We start from the raw sequence: 17,427 nt of genomic DNA on the forward strand, positions 1-17,427 counted from the left end.
CATTAGAATGCAGAATATCACAGATTTTTCATAGGATTCAATGGAAGTATTGAAGTATAATATCACAACATATGCAACCATAACACACCAGCTGAAGCAATAACACTGGCTAGATCAGTAGTTATAAAATGATGGGTAAAAACATAAAAACCATCAAACATATCAAAAGTAGTTGAAAAGTAAAATATATAATAAATCAAATTATTGGATTTATCTATTTTTGTTAATGCCAATACTACTTTACTCCTACCAAAATGTTTCAGAAAACAGTTGATTGTATTGTGTACACAGTCAGTCATAGAAAGGTGATATTTTTAGCTACAAAATCAGAATTCCCAAAGGTTTTGCCAATGAGAGTGTTTACACCAGCCAGGGCGACTAGCGTTGGTTCACAGTTTGTAGTAATTGACTATATTTGACTTTGGCACCTTTTTGCTGTGTAAAATTGTATTTGTAAGGAACCATAAAAAGTAATTACACATTCAAAACAATGGAATCTCCTCAGCTTCTGTGGAAGAAAACACATCTGTCTTCTGTCTACTTATTTCTTAAATGTCTCTCTGAATCAGCTTTTATAGGGGGGTCATAAATATCCCTTTCTGTTGGGACCCAAAGTTAACAATACCTGTTGTTACTATAAACACAAGATATTTCATTCAGGAAAGAGGTGCACTCATGTAAGCAGAGATCTTTGTGACAGTGGGCTCCCTGTTCGGTAGCCAGGCATAGCTAATCACATTAGCATTAGAGTGAAGAGGTAGCCACAAGGCAGTGGAATAAGAAGAGGGAGCAAACCAAGACTAATCTTGTTAAAGGCAAGCAAAAGATCAACGCAACTTATACATAATAACTTAACAACTACCCGTTTTCCCAGGGCTAAAATCACCTGCATGCATCTTTGAGGAATTATAGCTGGGATATTTTAATAGTTTAGCACCAACATCTCAGGCACAAACATGCATGTATGTACTAATCAGCAGGTGGCTATTAATATGGAATAATACCACATCAGCACACAATATTTCGCAACAACTACATGAGTTGTAATGCAGTGAAAGGTTATAGTCACAGGTTTGCATCCCTCATTATGCAGACGGAGCTTACCTTTTGGGGTGACCGGCCTCTGTTACTGTACTGTGTCTTCATTAAAAAAAAATTTAATACATAGAAGTGGTGTAGTGGTAAAGCCACATCACTATCTCCCTGTGCACCAGGCATTAAACATTAGATTGCATGCTTTACTGGGTAGAGATTTGTGCCTGAAATCTCTTTATATACCGCTGTGTACACAGCATGACAAAATATTATTTTCTCTACTCTTCCATTTTCCTTCTGATCACATACTTTTTGTGAAACATTCCAGTTTTCTATTTCACTGTATGTTATTGAAAATGCGTTACAAGAAAGTGAAAATTCTCAGCCATGTAGGTACAAAATATATTTAAAGTAATTATTCTTGATAATATTAAGAGCAATAAATGCAGTACAAACTGATAACTGTTTGGGTAGAAATGATGTTCTTCTTTTGTTGTAGTGGGAGGCTGTAAATATTTCAATGGGGGGGAAATTATATTAATAAAAAGGAGAGCAGGACTGTTTATCATTATAGATTGTTATTAGTTCCTTCCCCTTCCCATCTTAACAAAAAAAAAACAGATATGCAACTCCCCCCCTAAAAGGCTACTAGGAGGTTGGAGTGTATCGGGTCCACCCTGTGTTGCCATGGGATCATGACTTCACAGAGCGTAGATTAGAGAAGGGGGCGGTTCGAGAAAGTTAGGTTCCCGGAGGTCAAGAGGAGCATCTGGGAGAGTAGATAAGTAAGGTTTATAAAGTAATAGACACAAAAAACACAGCGCACAACGCTCATAGTGCATTAAAAATTATATTGACATAAAGAATATTAAAGGTGAGTATTAAGCGTACATCAGAGTAATAATAAACAGGCAATTTTGGGATAATTTTACCCAGCACCACGTGGAAGCCGGATCAGATGTCCTCACATAAGGATGGAGGCTGGTTCCTTTCACACCGGTTCCTGGTCAGGTAAGTGGGAAGTCTTTGTTAGTCCTTGCTCCCAAGAGTGAATCAACACGTTTGCAGCTCTGTCCTCGATCGCTGCATTAGACGAAGCTCCACACCAGCTGAGATCCTCTCTCACACCCCTCCGTTGGAACGCTTCCGGGTTGGTGACGTCACCGCGGGGTTTCTCGCCGATACTGGCGCCGGTTACACTGGGTATGCTCGTCGTAGTAAGGCAGTGAAGTTAGGAATAATACTGCTCTAAATTCTTCCAACGCGTTTCGAAAAACGAAATTTTCTTCATCAGGTTTTCGAAACGCGTTGGAAGAATTTAGAGCAGTATTATTCCTAACTTCACTGCCTTACTACGACGAGCATACCCAGTGTAACCGGCGCCAGTATCGGCGAGAAACCCCGCGGTGACGTCACCAACCCGGAAGCGTTCCAACGGAGGGGTGTGAGAGAGGATCTCAGCTGGTGTGGAGCTTCGTCTAATGCAGCGATCGAGGACAGAGCTGCAAACGTGTTGATTCACTCTTGGGAGCAAGGACTAACAAAGACTTCCCACTTACCTGACCAGGAACCGGTGTGAAAGGAACCAGCCTCCATCCTTATGTGAGGACATCTGATCCGGCTTCCACGTGGTGCTGGGTAACATTATCCCAAAATTGCCTGTTTATTATTACTCTGATGTACGCTTAATACTCACCTTTAATATTCTTTATGTCAATATAATTTTTAATGCACTATGAGCGTTGTGCGCTGTGTTTTTTGTGTCTTTTTCTGTTAGCTATAGGGGGTCCCTGAGCCCTCCCTTCTACCGCAGCTGCAGACGCTCTAATTACTAAGGTCACGTACTTTATTCATATTTATCACATCACTATTTACATTAGTTGCGCACTTTTTTCCTTCACTCATTCACTCTTATAAAGTAATAGCATAGACCATGCCCCCTGTTTATTATGTAGCCCTCTTACCCCCACCCTAAGTGAGATTGAGGTGGGTAGGTGTATCTGACTACTTATCAGTGTGGTGCTGTACCTGTTTGGCAACCAGGAGGGCTGAACTTCCGCCACGGGGAACCTGGAGTGAATTACTCTTACTACTACTATATGGTGCAGCGTCTCCACCTGCGATGGCTCCCAGCAGAGCGGGAGTTGTTCCTCGCAGGACACATACAAATGAACACATACACTGGATGTAAAATAGCAACGGTCTTTACTATATGCAGAATGTAACTTAACACATACATCAGCAATACACAACAAGATATATGTACCACCCTCTGCCACTAGCTGGCAACTATAACCTTGCCCCTAACTGGGCTATACCTTCTTAGCCCCAAACTGGGCTATACCTTTACACCCCCTTCCCAACCCCGTGTCTAAAGAGTCCAAGCCCACCCAAGTGTGTTAACAGGCCTGTCACATGTGAGGAGCAAGTTAAAGTTGGTGCACGTGTGGAAGGTTGTAAATACCTGCCCAGGTGTCTCTACACCTGGGTGTCTTCGCAAAGGCTCTACCGGCGCCGCTTGGTCCAGCGCTGATCTGAACCTCCGCGTGGATGGGGTCCAGCCAAATGTCCCACCATAAGGACAGTCTCTGTATCAGCAACACAGCTTACAGGAACATGCAGCAACACTATCACTGGTCCCTGCACTAGGAACTGCACAGGGTCTCTCTCTCTCTCCCTGCACTAGGAACTGCACAGGGTCTCTCTCTCCATACACTAATGAACTGCACAGGATCTGTCACTAGGTCCCTGCCTAGCACACAGCTGAAGGGGCACAGGGTCCTTACCTAAGGGCCTGTCCCTATGAACACCCACCCTCACTAGTGGGGAGTCAGGGCCTCAGCTCTAGCCTGGGGATTTCTGGCCTAGGGCATAAGCTCGCAGCTCTCTGCCCCCCTTCTGTCCCCCTCTCTGTCCTCAGCCTGACTGAACAATCCCTGTCTGCACACAACATTGTATCTTCTTTGCAGCATGAGAATCTGTCAGCCTTAGTGGCGGTCTGACTGCATGTGACAGGGATTATAGGGCATTCCCCAGAGGCTGCTGGGAGATGTAGTCCACTCAGGACCTCTGTACCATTGGGGCCGCATGCGCTATCCTTTCTGCGCCTGTGCAAAGCTGTAATGATCGCCACTATGCTTAATTGCGCCTGCGCGACCTCTAGAGAGCCTTCCTGCCTCTCTGCCTTATCACAGGTGAACCGGGGAGCCAAAGGGGACCTGGCTACAATTATATTGTAGATAGGGACAGTACCATTTAAGTTAGGATCCCCAAAGGAAGGAATGGAGTCCTGAATAGTTAAGGAAAGGGAATATGGCATGTCACAGAGGGCCTCGGGAAAGAGGTCGCTCATATGTTGGTGAATCGGCTCTAACCGCGGATCTGCACTAATATTCTTCACCAGTCAGTATGGCAGTGGCAGTTCTCAAAGAGGCCAAAGGTATTGGGTCACAAAAGAAAGACACCCTGAGTCAAGGTATAATCCATGTTGAGTATTCAACCTTTCCACAATATTGTAACCTCCCTAGAAGCCGGGCAGGGAGGGTTACAGATATATTGTGTTAAGATTGGTACCTTTGTCACAACAGCAAAACTTTAAAAGGGAAAACAGAGCATTTGTATGAAGACAGATGTCAAAGTTTATGGGGTGGGGTGTTTTAAGACATTATCTATTGGCAAGGAGCAACCACATCCATTGGTTATATGCCCTCCATCTCATCTTTGTGAGCAGTCACTCATTAAAGACTTTTGAGTAATTTATAAGTGAAAGTTGAGCTAAAGTCATGTCATGTTGAAAAACCCGTTTTACCTTGCAAAAACTTGCGTCTGTGCCTCGGTATTTAACGGGGTAGGGACCAGGGGAATAAAGATGGCAACGCTTTTTTTTTTATTGCTATGGAAAAATAAGATGCCAAGTCTGTTTGCGCAGGAGAGCAGTCTTTAGCTAGAGTTTTTGAGATTGCGATTGCTTGCAATGCAATAGAAAGTGAGAAGAGACATATTAAAGAAGCAGTCCGTGCTGCTTGTTTTTTTATAGATTACCTGAACCAGGGGATCCCCCAGAGCTGATCTGCATTCCCCCAGGTTCCCTAGATATTTAAGGTGTCACCCACTGGGCAAGAACACTCGACCAGTGGAGACAAAATGGTTGCTCAATTCAGCCTAACTCCAATGGCAATAGAAAGTAATGAAGTCCTCAAGGGATTATGTCACCTCTTCTTATTGTTGGCCATGTGACATATTGGTAGTTTTTTGGGGTTTCAAGCTAGCGGGGGGAGGGGGGGGGAAATATCTTGGAAACCATGGTCCCTGGAGGTTTCAGGACTACAGATCAGTGGTTAAGGTGATACTTGGGGAGAAGTGGATTGCTTTTTTTATGTTAGAATTTTTAGCAAGTACAACTTTTGGCCAAGACTTTCCTTTATTTTATATACATATGACAGTACTGCCCTGAATGAGTAGAATACTTGAGTAAATTCATACTTTGGAGAGAATATATATCATTTCTGTGGAAGAATTGGTTTTATAAAGCTACAATAACTTTTCAAAAACTGTAGCATTCAATCAGTTAATTAATCCCCACCAAGAGCAAAATTTGCTGAGCATATCCCAATATTGATATATAGATTTATATTGTACATCATTATTGAAGATATATGTGGAAAAAGATAAATAATACAATTAAACATGCCTCTTGTTTTAGCAATAGCAAACCGTCTATGACATGTATAGTTTTGCTGTTCCGAGTTAAGCTTTTTTAATTTATATTTTAAAAAATAATAAACATATTTTGAAAGATGATTGATTTTTAAATGGCAATTATTGTATAAAGTGGTACATGGCAGAGTGTCTATATTTCTGGGGTTGGATAAATAGGACTTGGAAAACAAAAAAATAGGGACCTATTTATTAACGTGCGAGAATGGTGTCCCATGTGAAAACAGGCAATATCGCATGGGACCTCATCTCGTCGTATTAATTAAATACTTCTCATGTCTAAGCTGTGTGATCAAAGAAGAAACAGGTGCGCAAATCTCATCAGGACATGGAAAATAGAAGTAAAGACACCAAATAGTGCAATATTGTCAACTACAACAAATAAAATCAATGTTGATAGCTCTATAAAGTTTGCACTCACGTGTACAACGTAATATTAAGGCGTTGTGGTTATTAGAAGTTACCAACTATAGTTTCCAGATAGGTACTCCGGATCAATACCAGTAATGTTCCATAGGAAAGGAAGGGAATCCATATACAAAGAAGAAAAAGCAAAATAGTATAATACTGCTTTTAATATTAAAAACACAAAGTATTCCATTTACATAAGTGCCTTTGTGGTGAGCATTCAGACCACCCTGGGTCATATGGACAGACAGTCATCTCCACAGCAACAGCATCTGCTCCGCGGCCGTCACAGCATACACTGGGCTGATTAATGTAGTCCTCCACTCTGGATGCCACCAACAAAGTGCCACTCTGTAGTCAATGACTCACCCTAAGCTGTGTGATGAGGGATTTTTGTATAGAGATTTCAATTTGGCTTGTCAGGTCAATACATTATGCACATTTGGTAAGAGGAAATCTCACAAGTTAGGTATTCACAAACTATTCAATAACATTTTTCTCGCCTGTCTCAGGCTGGAAAAATGTATAGTATGCCTCTATACTGTATATATAATATTTATATACTGCACAAAACATGTTAAAGGTGCAATGTTATCTGAACACCTTTAGAAAAATGTCAGGCATATGTTTCATAGATTAATGCCAGGTGAATGATAATTGAAAACAAATATTTATAATATTTGTGTTTTGTTTTTGATACCTGTGGGTTTTTTTAGTTACTAAACACCATTGTCTTGAAGTTAGAATCTTTACCAATATTAACACGTTTTACTATGAAAAATAATACACTGTATATGTGTATATGTGTATACACAAACACACATTTAAGTGTGCTATAATGTGTCTTTATATCAAATTATTAAATGTGCAATATATTAAATATATAACAGTGTATGACTAAATAATTTCAATAAGTGCAATCAATAACACAAAACAGGGCAAAACGTGCACTATAATAAAAAAAAAGTGTTCGTTATGTCCCCAATAAAACTTGGAGACGTTTCAATATTAAACAACTATATAGGAGGTATGTATCTCAGGAAGCAGGGGGTCCTTGGAGCTGAAATGAATGGGGTTCAGCTCAGTAGACCCAGTGATTCCTACTAGAGGGTGTGGGGAATTTTGTGGGGAATTTTTTTTTCAGGGAATTTTTTTACATTTTAATTTATTTTTGGAGTGGGGCCTTAATAGTACTTGCCAAAGGTCGGCACATACCCTGGGGTTGTGCCTGGCCACCACAGTGCCTCTTTGTACCAGAACATCATAGGCATTTTCGGGTCTTACTTTTAACATAGCCCTCTCCATTTTTCCTGTGGGTATGGACAGCACACCACTCTTTACTAACAGCCCTCCTGGGTATCCTGTGTGAGGTGGACTGTCTATAATAATGGTGGCTCCTTCGATGTCCAAAAAAGGGTTACTTACCAATTTATCTTCTATATTCTTTTGGGGTGTTCCCTGACTGGATGTGGGCCCATCCATCTAACCTCTCCCAGAGTCCACTTGTCCTGGGCCATAGTTCTCTTCTCTATTCATTGGTAGGCTTTCAAGCATAGTGGATGAATGGTCAGGGTCCATCCATAGTCACTCCCACCTACTGTCTGGAACCATTTCGCTTGCTGCCCAAAAATATTGGTATTGGTCCTGATTATGGCTCCAGTCCCTCCTTACTTCAGACTTCGGGACATATTAAGGAAACTTTGTTAGGGGTTCCAATACACCTGTAATCTTCTTCGGAAATTCCAGTTTCCTCACTACATACCTCAAGTATGGGTAGCTGGCATTACTGAGGCCTCACACGACAAGCCACTTCAAGGGCTGTAATGGCAGATATTTCAGGTGTCGATCAAACCACAGTTAAAAGATAATGGATATCTGGGATACGCTATCCTAAAGGATGGCTCATTTATTCCCCTCTATTCTTGCTGATGGGGTAGGAGTCCTCTGGGCACATGGGATGCATGATGTTTTCTTTCTGGTGCTGTTCAAACGGAGCCTTTCTTTACATGGGGCCCTGTATACTCCTTCACTGGGTCCCATTGTAATTTCCCAGGTTAGAGCGGGACCGAATAGACTGCTTGACAACCTGTGGTATATTCCCCCTCTTTTGATCATGGGAGGTGTAGTGTCCTTCCTCTCGGCACCTATAACAAAAAAAAGCCCTCAACTCTTTTGATCAGTGGCTCTTCAGTGTTTTCTCCCCATCTAGAGACCGGGGTGGCACCATACCTCTCATCAACACTTTTTCCGGTCATTCTCAGTAGATACTGCATTAGCATAGCAGCCCTTAGTTCCTCCTCCAGAGGTTTCACCCATTTTATCAGACCCCTGTCGCTGCTCACTCAGCCTGTCGGGAGTCTGCCCTTCTTCACAGGCCAGTCCTTAGCGGTGCTGTCTCCTGAACCCCATTGGCTGCCACACTCTTTGTGGACCTTCCAGCGGCAGGGCAGAACGCCATCTTCTCATCTCTTATCTTTCGCAACACCTATAAAAACTTTGTGGGAAACTCTTTTCATTCTCGGAGTCACAGGTAAAGGGCCATCACTTCTCCCGAGGACACTCCACAGATCAGCAGTTCCACTTGGATGTGGTCAACCTGGTTAGAGGCAACACCCTTATTCATCACTACCCTCCACAGGGCCACCTCAAGCCTATGAAGGAATTCAAACAGTTTCTCACTTCTGCTAATATATTCCCTTAAACCAGAAATATAACTCTTCTCCACTCACTGCTCCCAAATGTGTTTTCCAAGGCATGTAGGTACTCACTTGGGGCACTGACCTTATTGCCTTCCCTAATGGCTCACTATCGCTAATGTGGGCCCCTTTAGGCTTTCTTATCTTGGTCTGATCCCCCCCGTCCCCCATTCCTGCACCATCTGTGTGGCCTGTTCTGTCCAGCTTTCAAAATTATCCTCATTCAAAGGGGTCAGACTTACACCTGAAAGGATCCATAATCTCCTATATTGCTTCGTCTCCTATATTGCCTCATCGAGATTGTATGGATTTCTCTACTAGCTGTTCAATGGCAGTGATGAGCACCTGCCACGGTTGCTCATTGCAACCTAGACTGAAGCGTGGGGCTGAGGTGGGGAATGTATATAACCACTGCCCTAAGCCACTGGGGTGGGTCCGGATTGCAAAGTCGTGAACGTAGCAGGGTCAGAATAGGAGAGTGGAGAGGGTACGGGTACTTGCCTATGGTCCGGGATTAGAGAGCGTACAGTAGTCAAGATCCATAAGTCGTAGTCGAGGATAGGAGAGCGTAGAGTAGTCGGTATCCGTAAGCCATAGTCGAGGATTGGAGAGCGTAGAAGTCCGTTTAGCCAAGCCAATGTTCAGGAAGACAAGAAGAGACAGGTCAGGTACAAGCAGGGTCACGTAGTAAATAGGGGGAGGGGGAGAGAGGTGGGATAACCCCGCTCAGTCACTGGGGTATGAGAGTGGAGACTGGAAGTGGTGCTATCAGGTATAGAGGCATGCAATGAAAAAGGAGAAAAAGAATCCCAAAGGATGCACTCACTAATGTATAGGACTCAAAATAAATAAATTTTATTAATGATAAGAAAAAACACCCTAATTAAAACCTAAAAAATGAGCGCATGTTTGCCTCAGCGAGGTATGGAGTGCTAACTGTAAGCCTATTCCTGGATATAGACACTGTGTTAGTGATCCAGGAAAAGTACTAAAAGTAACCTGGTGGTGATAGTGTGGTATCTGCTCAATGGTGTATTGTATATACCTCACAAACTGATAGTTAGAGTTATCACAAGTGGATCATATGTGAGGTAAGTACACCAAATGAAGTGCTAGTGTACTGCTCAAGGGTTCAAGGTTATATGACCGAGAAATTCCTATGTATGAGGGAGGCAGGTACACAGTAAAGCAAATGACACTGCAACCGTAGTGTTGCTGTACAGGTCATGTGCTAGTGTCCTGCTGAGTAGTTCAAGGTAATTTGCCCAAGAAACTCCTATGCATAAGGGAGGCAGGTACAGAGTAAAGCAAGTGACACTGCAGCCGTAGTGTTGCTGTGCAGATAATGCCTATGCCTGCTAGTCGGTGGACATTGAAATCTGCTGTGTGTGGGTATGAAGGGGTAACACAAGTGCCCCGCTGTGTCAGTTTATAGGAGGGAGCAACAATGATCGTCATAGGCCGTGATAAGCCAAAGGCGGTAAGTCATTAACCCCCCATATCCCAGGACACAGTTCGGAGAGAGTACCTGAAACGTTGGAAGAAATCATGCAAGGATCTCTCACCAGGTATGAATACAAACGGTCCTAGTTCTAACTAGTGGGATCCACAATCGGCCCACATCTGTGTTAGTTAGCAACTAAGGTGTGCACTCCACGCTGGGGTCCAAAACTGACCGAAATACTATCTAGTCGGTCGCGCTGATGACGTCACACGGGACGTCGCACCCGACACGTGTTTCGTTCCTCACTATGGAACTTCTTCGGGGGTAGGCGGGTCTATGCTCCCTGCAGCCTTATATATGGTAAGGTTGTTATGGCAACCTAATAGCGTCGTCATGACGATCTATGTCATGACGCACGCAGGGGGGGAGTGGCCTCATCGGGGAGACATAGAATTAAAAACGGATCCTATTGACCCATATAACAGATTAAAAAACGTATAAGGCGAAAGTGTCAGAGAGATATTGACAGTGGTATCGAGTTGGACACAAATCTGGTCATAAAGTAACCAGGGGTGGTGTCATATTTGAAAATAAAACGGTCAGCATTATTAGTAAATTGGTAAGGAGAATCGGAGTGTCAAGCCTGTCAGGGGGGGGAAGGTTGGGTAAGGGGGGGGGGGTTGGGGGATTTACAGAAATGGGGTATACACGAAACCCTCATTCAGGCCCCGAGGAGATAGGGTCACCAGGGTGTATATCCATCGGGACTCCTTTCTTAACAGGGCGTTATCCAAGTCCCCCTTGCGTATCCCCAATTTTACGAGGTCAATCCCCTGAAAGGATAGATAAGAGACATCTCCCCCATGAACAGAATTTACGTGTCTGGCAACGGGCACATCTTTTTTGGTGTTAATTGTGCTTATGTGTTCAAGGATCCTCCTTCGGAGTTCACGTGAAGTTTTCCCAACATATTGTGTTCCGCATTTGCATGTTACCAAATATACAACTCCCTCTGTTTTACAGTTGGTGAAATTTCGCATACTGGATTGTCTATTGTCATGCGATCCATTAAACTTTTTCGAGGGATATATGTATTTGCACGCCTTGCATGCGCCACACCTGTAGGTGCCCATTACTTTATTTGTGTCTAGCCATGTTGTACCACTGTGACTTTGATAATGACTATGCACCAAATAATCCGTAAGATTCTGTGGGCGTTTGTATGTAATAGACACCTGAGGGTTTAATGCCTTTTTGAGGTCATTATCCTCAAGGAGGATATGCCAATGTTTGATTAGAGAGTCTCTGATCTCTCTCCATTGTTTGTTGTAGGTCCCAATCACCCTGATAGGTTGGGTACCCTCATGTACCGTTTTTTTAGCATATAGCAGTGTTCCTCTGTCTGTACATTTTGCCCGTTTATAGGCTTTGTTGACGCAGGAGCGACTATACCCCCTATTCAGGAACTTGTTTTTCATCATCGCTGACTGGGTCTCAAAGTCTCTAGACATTGAGCAATTCCTTCTAACCCGTAGGAATTGCCCCATTGGTATCCCTTGTATCAAGAGTCGGGGATGGTGACTCGATGCCAGCAAGAGGTTATTGGTAGCTGTAGCTTTCGTGTGTACCGTGGTGTGGAGTAGGCCCAGAGTGTCCTTGTAAATGTCGAGGTCTAGGAAGGTGATACACTCCTGGCTCATGTTGTAAGTGAGTCTTAGGTTATGTGTGTTCTGATTTAACCTGTTTACAAAAGATAAGAACCTTTCTCTGGTTCCACTCCACACCACCAGCACATCATCAATATAGCGAGACCACAGTTCTACATATTGCGTGAACTCGGACATGGTGTCAGTAAACACACCACATTCCTCCCACCAACCCCGGTATAGGTTGGCATACGTAGGGGCACATGTTGTGCCCATCGCCGTACCTTGGAGTTGCTGGTAATACTTGTTCTTGAAAAGAAAGTAGTTGTGTGTCAATACGTATTGTAAGAGTTCAATTACAAATGCATTATGGTCGCTATGTTCAACGCTTCTGGTTTTAAAGAAGGATTCCACTGCTGTGAGGCCTACTGAGTGCTGTATACTGGTGTACAGGGATTCAAACTCCAGGGTCACAACAGGTAAACGAGATAACAGGGAAAGGTACTGCAAGTGAGCACGGTGAATAGAAGGTCTATGCTCAGCGATGACCAAAGGGTGAATGAGGTTAATATACAGAGGAGTACCAATCAGGGAGATAAGGGAGGAGACCTCAGACATAGGTAGACCTGTGAGGCTGAGGCACGGTGAAGTTCAGGTGTATCCCATCTGAAATGAGTCCAGGCATTATTGCAGGTGCTGGTTCCTTTAAATGGTGCATGCGCGTGCCCGGGGTTGGAGTGTGACCTGTCGAGGTGCACGCGTGGACAGGACCCACTGCGCACTCCCGGAAGGCGGAGGCCGACGGAGGAGCGGAGAGAGCGGCCGCGCGAGCAGTCATGACGGGACCCAGGCACTGGCAGGTAGGAAGGTGCTGGCACGGACCGTGCAGTCCTGACCTCGAGGGGAGACCACCGGGTGACCCAAGGATGGCTTAGAGGGGTACTTGCGGTGAAACTCCCGATTAAGTCTAGGGGCATGTACTTGATCCTGGCATATCCACTTCCGTTCTTCTGGACCAAAACCCTTCCAGTGTACCAAGTACTGTAGCTTTCCCCTGGATACCCTTGAATTGATGATGGCCTGGCCCTCGAACTCCTCTTGACCCTCCACTAGAATGGGACGGGTAGAAATGTTCCTGCGTGTGACGGATTTGTCAGCTAGCGGCGGCGGTGACTATCAGCTTGTTTACTGTGGAGAAGAGCGGCCTGTCTTAGGTGTTCTTGGATCTTTTCCCAGGACTGCTGAAGAAGTCGGACCCTGTCCTCCACTGCAGGAACCCCAGAGTTGGGGACAGGAGATGGAAAAAAGGCGGGGTGAAATCCATAATTAATGAAGAAGGGAGACTGTTCAGTGGACTCGTTGCGAGAATTGTTGTGCGCAAATTCTGCCCAAGGAAGAAGTTCTGCCCAGTTGTCCTTTGCATCAGAGACGAATCAGCGAATATATTGTTCAATAAGCCACTGTTCAGACAGGAAGGGACTCCTTAGCTCACTTTTGAGCTGACCTTTGGAGGCATCACATGTCTTGAGCTCTGTCAGAAAACACAGCAGAGCTGATTTCAAGACACAGGGAAAACTACTAAACCTGAAGCTGACAAATCCTGAGTGAAGGGAGCTGAACCAGGAACTGAGAAGATTTTCCCTCCAAGAACCAAATAAGACTTCTAAACCTGGACGCTGATATTTTCTGTGCACGCACGGGTGCGGTTCCTGGAGAGCAGAGAAGCCTTCTCTACAGCTGATAAACAGATAAGACTTTCATTATTAAGAGACTGCTTATATCTGCTTATTTTCATGCTATATGTTTTGGGGCTGAGAGAAATGCTTGACTAGGGAGATGTGAATTAATTGCATAGTGTTTTCACTAGAAATACTCCCAAGTGAATAGAAGCTTTGTTCCCCCCCCTCCCCCTTGTTTGTATGTTTTCCTGATAAAAAGGAAAAGGCACAATAAAGCCTTATTATAATTTCACCTTATAAACGTCTCCCAATTGTGTACCTCTGTGAACGTCCGTCTACACCTTGTCTATTATAGTGTGACTTATGGCATTACTAGGGCCTGCAGCAGGGTGACAACCAATAGTGATAGCCTACATTTAATTGTCACTCCCCACAATACTGTTAAGCACCCGAGCAGAAGTAATGTCTTCATCCCACATACACAGTACAAATGCAGTCTCAGTGCTATATTACACAAATGCAGTCTTGGTGCTATAACACACAATGTCTCCCTTTATTTGGGCCCGTCACCACAGAGCAGCCACTCCTAGTGCCTTATTGATAGTCGCATCATTGACCGTATCTTGGATAGCTAGGGTTAACGCTACAATTATGTTACAACGTACAATACTATGTTATAATCCAGGCAGTCCCCTCGCACCACTCACTTAAAATGGTCGCATTTGTGGTGGGAAAATGTCAGTCACACTCGACAGGGGCGCTACAAAGCAAATGTTCTGGTTGATTCTAAGGGGCTTATTCATTAAACCTCGATTAGTGACTTATAGCACTATGCATGCCCTTATAGTGCGATATTGCCTGTATAGCTATTCAGAAAGCTCAGATAACAGTGCAATATCGCACTAAAATGGCTTTTTATAGTACTATAACACTCTGGCTAAAAGAAACCATATGATAAGCCAAAAATTGCCCGAAATCGCTTTTTTGCCAGAAACTGCTATTCACTAAGCAGTGATAAGCATATAGTACTATAAAACCTTGCAATATTTTGGTGCCAGCTAAAGCCTGGTGCTAAAGGAATTGCAATATGCATAAAAGCAGTTTCTTTTTGGTTTACTGCACAGGATTGTACCGGAGGCCTGCTGGGACTCCCGGAGACCCCCAGGGTTTCAGAGAACCCTGTGGGTTCTTGTGGGTCCCCGGGAGTTCCCGTGAACCCCTCATCTCAGGGGGTCTAACGCGTAGCTCACCACAAACGAAGAGCGAACGCAGTGCTGAGGTAGGGACTTGATTAACGCCAACCCACAGCCGCGCGGGCGTGCCTAGGATGTAGATTGGTTGTGCAAGCCAGGTCAGGATTAGAGATGTGAGAATAGTTGAGGGTACTTAGCAGGTCAGGAGTGGAGAGTTGCGGATCGTCGGGGTGCGTAGCCAAGTTCAGGATTGGAGAGTAGCGGATCGTCGGTGTATTTAGCCAGGTTCAGGATAGGAGAGTATCGGATCGTTGGAGTACTTAGCCAAAGTCAGGACTGGAGACAGGAGAATGGTCATTCATAGCCGGATCAGGAGAGGGGAGGTGCGGAGTCCAAATAGAGAACAGGGTCAGGCAACAAGCGGTTAACAGGCAAGGCAAGGTCACAGGACAAGAATGCAGCAAGGCACGGCGTCACACTAGACTATGCTCAGCAATGAGAGTCTGATGCAGGAAGGTATATATAGGAAGACCCTCCAATAGAAAGTCAGGGCAGAACCAGGAAGTGAAATCTAATAAGCTGCTGGTGCACACCGGTGTGCCCTATGATGCAGCCTGATCAGGAATGGAGGCGGGACTGATCGCGCGCCGACCCGCGCACGTCATGGAGGTCAGGGGGCGGAGCCTAGAACGCACATCACTCCCACACCGGTCCAGTCCATATTCAGAGCGGGGAGCTGAGTCAGAACCCGCAGGCGGAGAGTTAGACCGCGCAAGATCCGCGCGGGTAACTGGGCCACGAGATTGCACGTCCTGGATGTCCGTCGCGGGAGGGTCTTTAAGGTGAGGAGACGGTCTACAGACGCCAGGATGGCGATTCCTCACAGGGGGTCACCGGGGGTTCATGGGGGTCCCCGCGAGTCTCTGTTGGATCTGCAGGGGTCCCTGCCAGCCTCCGGTATCAATTCTGTGCAATAAAAATAAAATTGCAGCCAGGCTAACTGCTAAGGTAATGAAAGGGTTAAATAGTTGGCACTGATTTATTGTTGGTACATGGGGTGGGTGAAGCTTGCAGTCCCACCAGGGTGGGTGTTTAGGCCTTGCGTGAGGGTGGCAGTAGAAGTTAACCCCTTCATTACCTTAGTGGTTACAACTGCTAAGGTAATGAAGGGGTTAACCCCTCGCACTACCCTTCCGCAAGGCCTAAACACCTACCCCGGGCAACTACCACCTTCACCCACTCACTGTACCAACAACCAGAATGGGTAAAAGTGCTATTAACCAAAGATGGCTAATAGCACTTTTCCTCATTCAAAAAAACATTACAGTGCAATATATTAGCATAAATACAACACCCCCACCCTCACCCCACCCCCAAAATATACTTTACAGTAATAGGAAAATTACTATAATCCAGATATGGATTATAGTACATTTGTCCATTAAAAATAAAAACAGCCAGCATAACGTAAATTAAAGTTGCACTTACTCCAGCCATAATGAAGGCATCCTCATCACCATCCTCTGCATTCTTGTCCTCCGTGGGTAGCAACATTAAAATAAAAAAAAACAAACTAATGGCCACTAAACCCTTAATCATCTCAGCGGTTAGTAACCGCTATAGTAATTAAGGGGTTAACCCTCATCCCCAGCTACCAGCCCGGAGGCCTAACCACTCTCCTGGGGCAACTACTTTCACCCTCTACCCCCTCTACCCATTGATTGGCACAGTGGTAAACCATGCCCCCAATATGGGCATGGATTGCCACATTGATAATGAATGAGAAACCTAAAAAAAAAAAAGCCACAAAATAAAACATATTACATTTAAATAAAACAGGAATTTGACAACAAACCATATAATAGGGGCATGGTTTTACACTATGACAGTCAATGGGCAACCTAAAAAAAACAAGCACCAAAAATAGGATACAAAGCAATTAAAAAAAATAAACAAGCATTTGGGAAAAAATGCATTGCTTGTCACTGTGCATATCTATACTCTTAAAGGGGCATAGGTAAGCAAATGGCAGTCAATGGGCAACCTAAAAAAAAATATCACTGGAGATATATCTGGCACACATCTTTTTTTGAGTAGACAAAATCAATTGCCGGTGTTCGCTGGATCAGGGAATGTCCTGCAGGTCCCATGTAATTGCACAGTAGAAAAGAAGATCCTGGCACTCGGGCTTAGCAAAGAAGGAAATTTATTCACAGGCAAAAAGTCAAACGTTTCAACTGCACATGCAGTCTTTCACAAGGTGAGGGCTATAATAAACATAGCCCTGTGCCATTAGAAGCCCGTGGTGTCCGCAGTGTGACGCTGACACGTGTAGCAGAAGACTGAGTGAGAGGATCTAACCCGGAAGTCCTGTGATGTTTAGCAGTGGAGGAATTGCCTGCGCAGCCTGACCCCCCTGCAACAGTTTCATCACTCACAGGTTTTTTACCTCTCACAACGGACACCGACGGTGCTCTATTCATATTGCCTGAATTTGGGGCTTTCCTGTAAGTCCCCATTGCATCTGTGTGCTCCATGATGTTTGCTCACTAAATCCACTTTATGTCCTTACAATTCGTGTAGCCATTCTTTATTGTTTATTCCCTTTGT

The sequence above is a fragment of the Ascaphus truei genome, chromosome 3 (genome assembly GCF_040206685.1).
Source record: "Ascaphus truei isolate aAscTru1 chromosome 3, aAscTru1.hap1, whole genome shotgun sequence".
NCBI lineage: Eukaryota > Metazoa > Chordata > Amphibia > Anura > Ascaphidae > Ascaphus > Ascaphus truei.